Here is a 9,493-nt window from a genome sequence, read left to right as displayed (position 1 = left end):
AAAAAATAATCTAATACTCCAACAAGAGAGGTTTTATTCCAGTAGGTTGTGTAAACACTGAAAAATAAGACACCTACTAAGATGGGCTCCTGGTGGTTAACTTGGCTCAAATTTTAAAAAACCAAGCCTACTAGACATTTCTACACAGGAGCCTCCCCTACAAACTGCAGTTCAGGGAGAAGCCTGCATTGAACTGCCTATTTGCACTGTGTTTCTGCCATCTGAGCCAGCCCTTAAAAAGAAGTTCCTGGAATCCTATTTCAATCAGTAGGACTGAGGGTTTCCTCATTCAATGGGCTGCACAACTCTGACCAATCAGAGTGGCTCTATTCTGACCAACCAGGACAGTGCCTTTTGGACCAATCAAACAGCAAGGATTTGGAGTCTTCACTTGCATGAGGACGGACCAATGAGGGGTCAGAGGCAGGGACTTCTGTCTATATAAGCCAGCTCCCCTCTAGTTCTGAGAGTTCCCTTTTCCCTTCCACCCAGGACTGAAGAGTGCATTTCCCTGGCTGAGCTATAACACTGAAGATGTCTCTCAAGAGCAGAGCAGAACAGACCAGTGTAGGCCAGAGCAGACTGACACAGAACTAAGCAGACCACACGAGAGCAGAGCTGGGCTGGAGAAGGGCCTGTCCCGGGGCCACAGCCCCAGGGCTGCTCACAGTTGTCATTGCCATACTGTATCGCAATTGCGCAATTCCACAGCTGTGCTGTGTCGCAATTGAGCTATTTTGCACTGAATAAAGCTTCCTTCCGCTTCATACCCCAGAATTGGAGATTCCTGTTGGCATTGAATTGGTGCCAACAACCATTGGCTGACAGTTGGAACTGTCTTCTGCCATCTCCTAGGAAACATGCAAGGATCAGCTGTAATAAATGAACTCACTAATTAACCATCAATATTCTGGCTTGGATTAATACATAAGGATATTTTTTAACCAGTGTAGAGAGAACATTATTTTGATAAGGATTTGGGGTGGCGATGGTGGGACGTATATGCTATGGTGGTGTTTTCAGTCTGTGCACAACACTTAGAACTGAGCTATTACCAAGGCCCTAATTTCTCCTCTCTTTCCTTCTTTTCTTTCTGTCCTCTGCTCACAACATACTTGGAAATAGCAAAAATTTGTATCAATCCAAAAGCCAGAAAGGTAGCTTCTGCCGTTCAAAGCAAAGTGTGAATGCATTTATCCTAATAGGAAGCAGCAATTACAATGAGCATATTTATAAAATAGAAAGGAAACTGCATATAATCTGAAAGTCTAACGTGTCCCCCTTTTGCTCCATATTCTTCTCCCTACTAAACAAAGAAGCCAGGATCACAGCATTAAATCTTTTTATCTTGATCATTCCATAAATGATACATCCAGGAAAGAAAAGTTATTCATTGGTGGTGGGTTGTTTTTGTTTGTTTTTTTACCTTAAGAAAGGAGGAACTTGCTTGTATAACTACTTTGGTTCTCAGAGGACTGATGTTCCCCAAGGTTCATTGAGAAATGGAGATCTCACCTAAAACCCAAGGCTTATCTTTATTTAAGAGAGGGCTGGGAAATGGCCGGGCACCACAGGAAAGCTAATTTACATCCTAGCACAGACTATTACTCAAGCCCCTAACTCCCACCCTGATTCTGTGCCTCTCCAGTGGTTGCATCCCACTGGTGTTTGTGCAGGGCAGGTATATGGTAATTTCCTGTGCAGCCATAGATGCTTTCACATCGGTGCTCACTTTCCTGGGGCTGCAAGGCAGAGGGGAATGTTCTCTCAATGCTTAAGCACCTCCTGGCAGAGGAAGTGCAATGAAAACCGAGCATTACCTATTTTCCCTGGTGGCCCCAATTTTAAAGCAGAGCTATTTTAAAACAAAGAAAGAGACAGAGAAGTGGAAAGAAAATGAATCCTACATTTGCTGTTTGGAAAGTACTTACTGGGTAATTGCTGAGTGATTGGAGGTGGGAAATGGGATGCAGATTTAATGAGATCCAGTCTAAGGCACCACTTGCAGAAGCCCAGAATGACAATAGCGCAGGGTAATTTTCGTGCCTTCTGATTGCCCTTGGTCTTCGTGAAATCGCCGGAATTTCTTAGTCCAATACTATGGGAAGCACCATAACAGTGGCTTCCAGGGACACCAATTTGCAAAGGCACAGAGGCCAATCAATGGCTGGGAAATTGATGCTCTTCCAGGATTAGAGATCAGCTCGTTTTAAAGGGTGTCCCAAAATTCACGCAAGAAGTAATGTTGATAGAAAACACAGGTTTATAATTAAAAATTGTAAAGTTCTTATTGATTCATAAATTAAACAGTATAGGGTTATGTATGGAATAGCATATCGGGTAAATGACCTCCACGGCTTTGCTGGCATATATGCACTCTTTTGTTATTGCCTGAGCAGCCACGTTTTTGAAGAAGAATGGTCTGATGATGCCTCCAGCCCAAAATCTGCACCAAATAGTGACACATTGTGGATGCATTTGTTTCTCAACAATCACCCGTGGATTTTCTGAACCCCAAATGTGACAATTTTGTCAATTAACTAAGCCATCAAGATGAAAATGAGCCTCATCGAAATTCAGCCACATTTATGCAAAATGGTCATGGAAAATTCAACAAAAGAGTGCATATGTACCAGCAAAGCTGTGGAGGCCATTTTTCAATGTGCTATTCCACACATAACCATATACTATATACTTTATGAATCAATAAAAAATTTACAATTTTTAATTATAAACCTGTGTTTGCTATCAAAATTACTTCTTGCGTGAATTTTGGGACACCCTTTATAAAGAATGTTGACTAACATGACTGCAATGTTCCTCTCAACCTGGCTACACCTTAGGTTTCTTCTAATAGTCCCCTGACCTTCCTTTCCTTAGAGCACTTACTTTCGAAAACTTGCAATTGTAAATTCTTTCTTTGCCCCCTTTGGAATACAGTTGGCCCTTGAACAAAACAGGTTTGAGTTGCCCAGGTCCACTTATACACAGATATTTTTCAATATATACATTAGAAACATTTTTGAAGATTTGCAATAAATTGAAAAAACAGATGGCCGAAACCGGTTTGGCCCAGTGGATGGAGCGTCGGCCTGCGGACTGGTAATATCTATATATATAAAAGCCTAAGCAACCAATAGATTGTTCATCCATTCAACTGTTTGACCAGTAGCTATGACACACACTGATCACCAGAGGGCAGATGCTCAACGCACAAGCATGGAAACAGGGAACAGACTGATGAATCTCAGAGGGAAGGGGGTGGGGGGAGGGTGGGAAGAGATTAACCAAAGATCTTATATGCATACTAGAGGGCTGATGCATGGATTTATGCACTGGTGGGGTCCCTCGGCCTGGCCTGCGGGGATTGGGCCAAAACTATGCACCAGGCCTCCAACATCCCCCCAGGGGTTCCAGATTGCGAGAAGGTGCAGGCCAGGCTGAGGGACTCCACTGGTGCACAAATCCGTGCACCGGGCCTCTGGTAAGAATATAATACACAATACATACAACATACATATTATATGCTAATCAACTGTCAGATTGGATTAGGGTGGCCTCATTTTACCATAAGCACCTCTAAAAGGCCCTAGCTCCTAATATAGTCACAATTTGAAATACTAGAGGTTAGTATTTCCAAATACAAATTTGAGGGATGGGACACAATTCAGCCCATGACACTGGTTCTCTATTTTTGTTGCTCTGGTCTCTCCCACTCCCTTTTGAGAGGAAACTTCTTCCTAAATGCCAATCCAACCATTTTATGGAAACCTTTCTCAAGGATAACAACCACGTATGTCTTACTAGTTTCCTACCCTCAACCCCAAAGAAAATAAGAGGTGAATATTCAGTGCTTGCCAACTAAATAAGCTATACGCATGAAGAGGGCTGGAGGGAGGGGAAGGCAGGGCTCCTCGACAGGGAATATGGCATTGGAAGATGAAGGTATTCGTGGTGCAAGTTTAACTTTTGCCCCATTATATTACCACATCACCTTGAAGCACCAATCAATAGATCTCTTCTTTTAAATCTGTATAATTGTGCTAGAACTAGCATACTTATATGACATTTTAAAATCAAGAGTATTAAACAACTATCAATGACAAGCAACACAATTTTTGTCACTCGTTTTGCCACTTCTTTTTTAATAGGGCACTATTACTAGTATTATTGTTACCATCCACACACACAAATCAACTTCTAAAAGACCCTGTCTAAGGCAACACAGATAGCTCTTTGAAGTGTTTCAGAGGATCAAAAGTGAAGCTAAGAGAGAAGTTCCTGTTAGAAGACCATATACAGCCCACACTATTAACTCAGGTCAGATTCCACTTTGTATTAGGAAAACCCAGGAACTGTGAAATCTGAATAGAACAATTCCATTAATACAAGATATATCCTTGTGTAAAGCATACTGTGTTCTCTGACAAATTCATTTGACTGCTAATTTAGAAGATTGATAAGAAGATCATGAACCAATGTGTCTCATTAGTAGCCTACTGCCTGCCAAGAATTCACTGGTATTCCCTGAAATAAAAATGTAAGTACAAGCAGAGGCATTTATAAATTGGGACTAAACCTCCTTTCAGAATGAGAAAGTTGTCCTTGGGCAAGGTGGGGTTAAAAGCCAGTTTTTCTGTTGCTAAGCTATTGGGCAGGGGAATAAGCAAGGAAAGAATGTAAATGGCTAGTTATGTGGAAGTTTTGCTGTCTCTATAAGTGTTTGAAAAAACATGTATTCAGACGTAATTAGTTTCCTATCTGAACTCATTTTATGGTGCACAAATTAAGTATGTATTTTTGTGGGGTTTTCTTTTCTTTTTGGTTTTCTAACTTTACCTGAGAGATACATTTTTGACCTTATTAAAAATGATTTTACAGAGAGATTATCCCAGAACAATAATAACCTTGCCCACACACACTCCTGAGCTGTCTAAGTTTCCTGACCTCAACGTTTAATGTACTGACTCTATATCCATGCAATTCAAATCACTAGGCACCTGCTCTTATCTTTTTTTTCCCCCTGGGGGCTTCATTTCTTCCAAAATACTTCCAGCTTCCAAAATCCTAAGCAAGGTTATAGGCTTTTATTTCCCTTGTACTTTTTTAGCTTTCATTTTATTATTATTACTAGAGGCCCAATGCACAAAATTCATGCAAGAGTAGGCTTTCCTTCCCCCCGGCTGCCGGTACCAGCTTCCCTCTGGCAGCCGGGACCCAGGCTTCCCTTGCAGCCCTGGCTTTGTCTGGAAGGTCGTCCGGAAGGACATCTGATCTAATTAGCATATTACACTTTTATTATTATAGATTATCATTTTTATCCTCACTTTATATGTTTTTATTGATTTTAGAGAGAGAGGAAGGGAGAGACAGAGAGAGAGAGGAACATCAATGTGAGAGATAAATGTGGATCAGTTGCCTCCTGCACACATCCTGACCAGGGATTGAACCCACAATCTAAGTATACACCCTAACTGGGAATCAAAATAGCAACATTTCAGTGTAGGGATGATGCTTCAACCAATTGAGCCACCCAGCCAGGGCACTTTACAGTTTTTATATCATCTTTCCTTCCCCACTCATCCATTTTTTGGAAGGATTATTTCCTCAGAGCCCCACCAATAATAATAATAATTATAAACAGTTTGCATTTACCCGGCACTTACGATGTGCCCAGAAATAAGTGCAGTGCATAGATTAATTTCTTTCCTCTCCACAGCAACCTTATTGCTATTGATTGTTATGTTATCATCACATTTTATAGTTGAAGACTCTCAGGCACAGAGAGCTTAAGTAACTTGCCCCAAAACACATAACCAGTTAGTTGTAAAACCAGAATTTGAGCCCAGCTAGTCTGGCACCACAGTCTGTGACTAGTATACAGAAATGGAATTTAAGTAGAACTGATGTATAAAATCACCATAGAAACTTTTCTAACAATCCTTCATGCATTTTTTTTCCTTTTCTGGTGTGTCTCTGGATGATGAAGGTCCAGAATAAGAATGCATAGCCTAAGACCTACATTCATCTGTTATGTGAGTGAAATTTTGGGGCTGAGAGATGCTAAAAAATTAAATGCGTTTAGCTTCCCAGTATAAGGATAAAATACCTTGTTTGCTAGTCATTCACAGAAAGAACTTTAGATTTGAAATCATAAGCCTGTTCGGTGACCAGAAAATTTAAATGGCCATAGACACACCTAACTCCATAAATTCTTAGCCACATTTTCACTGTGCCACAATATTAGATCAGGTTCTCAAAGCAGACCCACATTAAGGTCACCTCAGGCAACACCTTCAACCTGCCACTGAGAGTAGACAGATACAAAGGAGTCCAGAGATGAGTCGGAGAGGCCAAGCTGGAACTGTTATAAGTTGAATTGTCTGCACACATTGGATTCGTTTGAATCATAACTGCAGTGAACTGCAAATAAGCAAATGCAGGGGGAACTAGGATCAGGTTGTTAGCACCATGTATGTTTGGATTTAACTTTCACCAAGGTCCCTGAGCACTTCGATGGCTATACAGACTATATTTTTCTAAATGTATTTTAAATTCATTAAAAATGTTTCTTATACACATCTATGCAATTTTATATCAATACCTAAATGCGAATCTTGCATATCTTATCATTTATTCTTTTTTTCTGCATGCCAGCATTTTGCTTTCCCTCTTTGTTTCTAATACTTTTCCTCCCCTACCCAACCTCTTACCCTTCCATCTTTCCATGCTTTAAAAATACTATGCAAAGACACTTTATATACATATATGAATATATTTATACGCACCTAAACATGAATATACATATAAATTCACATAAATGTATACACATTATTTACAGTGGGGCCTTGACTTACGAGTGTCCTGACTAACGAGTTTTTTAAGATACCAGCTGTCCCTCGGCTGATTTTTTGCATTGAGTTGATAGAGTAATTTGAGTTAATGAGCTCCTTAACGAGCTCCTGACCAAACTCGGTCTCGGAACTAATTAAACTCGTAAGTCAAGGCCCCACTGTACTCTGAGTACACACACAAATGTGTATATATAGCATGCTTTCTATAAAGTTTTTTTTCTGTGTCCTTCACACCTTGAGTTGTAGAAATTAAGAGGGGCCTCCAAAACTCTGTATCCCAGCATGATATATCCCCTTCCACCTTGAGGCAAAGTCTCAAAGTCTGCCTCGGAGGCCATCAGGGCTAATCCCACCACTCTCTTCGCCCTATGTCATGGGTGACTACAACGGTTTCATGCAGCCTCTACAATTCCAAGTCCTCCCACTGCCCCTGTGCTCTCTGGAACTTAAGGTCCATCAGAAATTCTCTCCTTTGAATGTCCCCTCCACCTTTGCAGATGTTTCCTGCGGCTGCTGCAACAAATGACTACAAACCTGGTGAAAACAGAATTCTCTCAATTCTCGATTCCCGAGGCCTGGTCTCCCTAGGGCCTAGGCTCCCTAGTGGGACTGTGCTCCCTCCACTGACTCTAGGGGTGAACGCATTCCTCACCTCTTACAGCTTCCGGTGGCTGCTGGTATTCCTTGTCTTGTCACTTCACTCCAAACTTTAAAGGAATCACCTTCAAATCTCTGTCCCGTCCACCGTTTCCAAGTGCCTTTCCTTCTGTCTGTGTTACATCTCCCTCTGCCCCGCTCTTATAAGGATACAGGTGATTGCATTTAAGGCTGACTTGCATAATCCTCACCTGGAGGCTCTTAACTTAATTACATTTGCAAAGACCCCTTTTCCAAATAAGGTAACATTTACAGGTTCCAGAGATTAGGAACTGATACCTTTGGAGGCCATTATGCAGCCAACAACAGACTGTTCGCTCTATCTCAAACCTGACTCTTCCCAAAGGAACCTGTGTCTTCTGCAGCACCCCAAAGGTGGCTGGGTCTTGTGGAGGGGGGAGGGGTTAGTTTCCTACAGCCTTATCAACAACATTGTCCCTCTCTCCTTCCAAAGAAATGCTAACTTCTACGCTCATGCTGTCGCACTATCCCTTCACCTCCCCTCCTTTTAGCATAATCTACAGACCCTCAAACTACTTCTGAAGATTTTATTACATAGCTTGCTCTCACTTCTCCTAATGCTATTCCTGTCATAATGATGATTTCAATATCAACATATGCAATATTTCGATACTTTTGTTTCTCAGTCTCTTAACCTCCTCTCTCCATATACCTTGAAACTTCAGTCTATCTTGGAGTTTTAATTTCATGATTATACACTAAATATTGTCAATAATAATAACAGTAATAATAATAACTGTATCCCTTTTGCAATCTTGAATTTCAAACACTCCATCCACTCTTGGGCCATTGCCTCCTATCTTTTTAGCTCATTTCCTCTAATACCCCAATTCCAAAAACACAAACAAAAAAAAATATTTGATCTATCTGAGATCTATAATCTCTTGATCCTGTCACAGCTCACTATTCTTCACCCCTTTTATGTCAGTCCCCTCCCTACAGGGCCAGTCTTTATGTCACCCTGCCCTGTCTATATGCAACTCAGCCTATTCCAGATGTGTACCCAGAGAGCTGAATGTAACTAGAGAAAAACTTTGGCTGGTGGAGCCACTTTAAATGTATAGCCCAGTGGTTGGCAAACGCATTAGTCAACAGAGCCAAATACCAACAGTACAACGATGGAAATTTCTTTTGAGAGCCAAATTTTTTAAACTTAAATTCTGCGCATGGGCCACGAAGTCTCAATCGCACTGTATGTGTGCCCGCACATGGTATTTTGTGGAAGAGCCACACTCAAGGGGCCAAAGAGCCGCATGTGGCTCATGAGCCACGGTTTGCCAACCACTGGTATAGCCTCAAGAACATTAGTGCTGCCTGGCTGGCGTGGCTCAGTGATTGAGCGTCGATCTATGAACCAGGAGGTCATGGTTCGAATTCTGGTCAGGGCACATGCCCAGTGTGGGGCATGCAGGAGGCAGCCGATCAATGATTCTCTCTCATCGTTGATGTTTCTATCTCTCACTCGCTCTTTTCCTCTTTGAAATCAATAAAAATATATTTTTTAAGAAAAGAACATCAGTGTGCTGACAAAATCCTACTGCATTTCCATAGTCATTCCCTCCACCACTTTCCGAGATGACTTTCCCATACCTTTTATTTCTCTTCAGACTTTCAATGCTGCCTTTCATCTTCATCCTCAGCTAATGATCTTGCTTCTGTATTTCATTATGAAAATGCCAGAAATTAGAGGACATCTTTCACTCACTGACATCACTACATCTGCCAACACCCAGCATCTCTACCGTATACCCAGGCTTCCTTTTTGTTTATGATACAGGAACAGCCATGCACCTTCTAAAACCATTCCTTCCATCTGTGCACTAAAATCCATTGCCTCTAGTTACCTTAAAACGTCACTCTAGCTAATGTCTCCTGTCATCAATTTTCTTCTACCGGATAGTTTTCATTAGCATGCAGCTGTTCTGAAATGGCGATCTTAAAAATCAAAATAAAACAAAACA

General features: G+C 41.3%; 1 long non-coding RNA gene across 1 annotated transcript in view; it reads right to left on the bottom strand.

Annotated features, from left to right (window-relative positions):
• Positions 1-2,847: 2,847 nt before the first annotated feature.
• Positions 2,848-9,493, bottom strand: part of LOC107183675 — a 20,313-nt gene continuing 13,667 nt past the window's right edge. Inside the window, exons 2-3 of the long non-coding RNA XR_001514470.1 lie at positions 9,100-9,111; positions 2,848-2,927 (exon numbers count right to left, since the gene is read on the bottom strand). This is a non-coding gene — a long non-coding RNA (uncharacterized LOC107183675). The remainder of the gene's footprint in view (positions 2,928-9,099; positions 9,112-9,493) is intronic.

The sequence above is a fragment of the Myotis davidii genome, unplaced genomic scaffold (genome assembly GCF_000327345.1).
Source record: "Myotis davidii unplaced genomic scaffold, ASM32734v1 scaffold1012, whole genome shotgun sequence".
In the NCBI taxonomy this organism is placed as follows: domain Eukaryota; kingdom Metazoa; phylum Chordata; class Mammalia; order Chiroptera; family Vespertilionidae; genus Myotis; species Myotis davidii.
The sequence above is the reverse complement of the archived record's forward strand: the minus strand, read 5'-3'. Positions and strand labels throughout refer to the sequence as shown.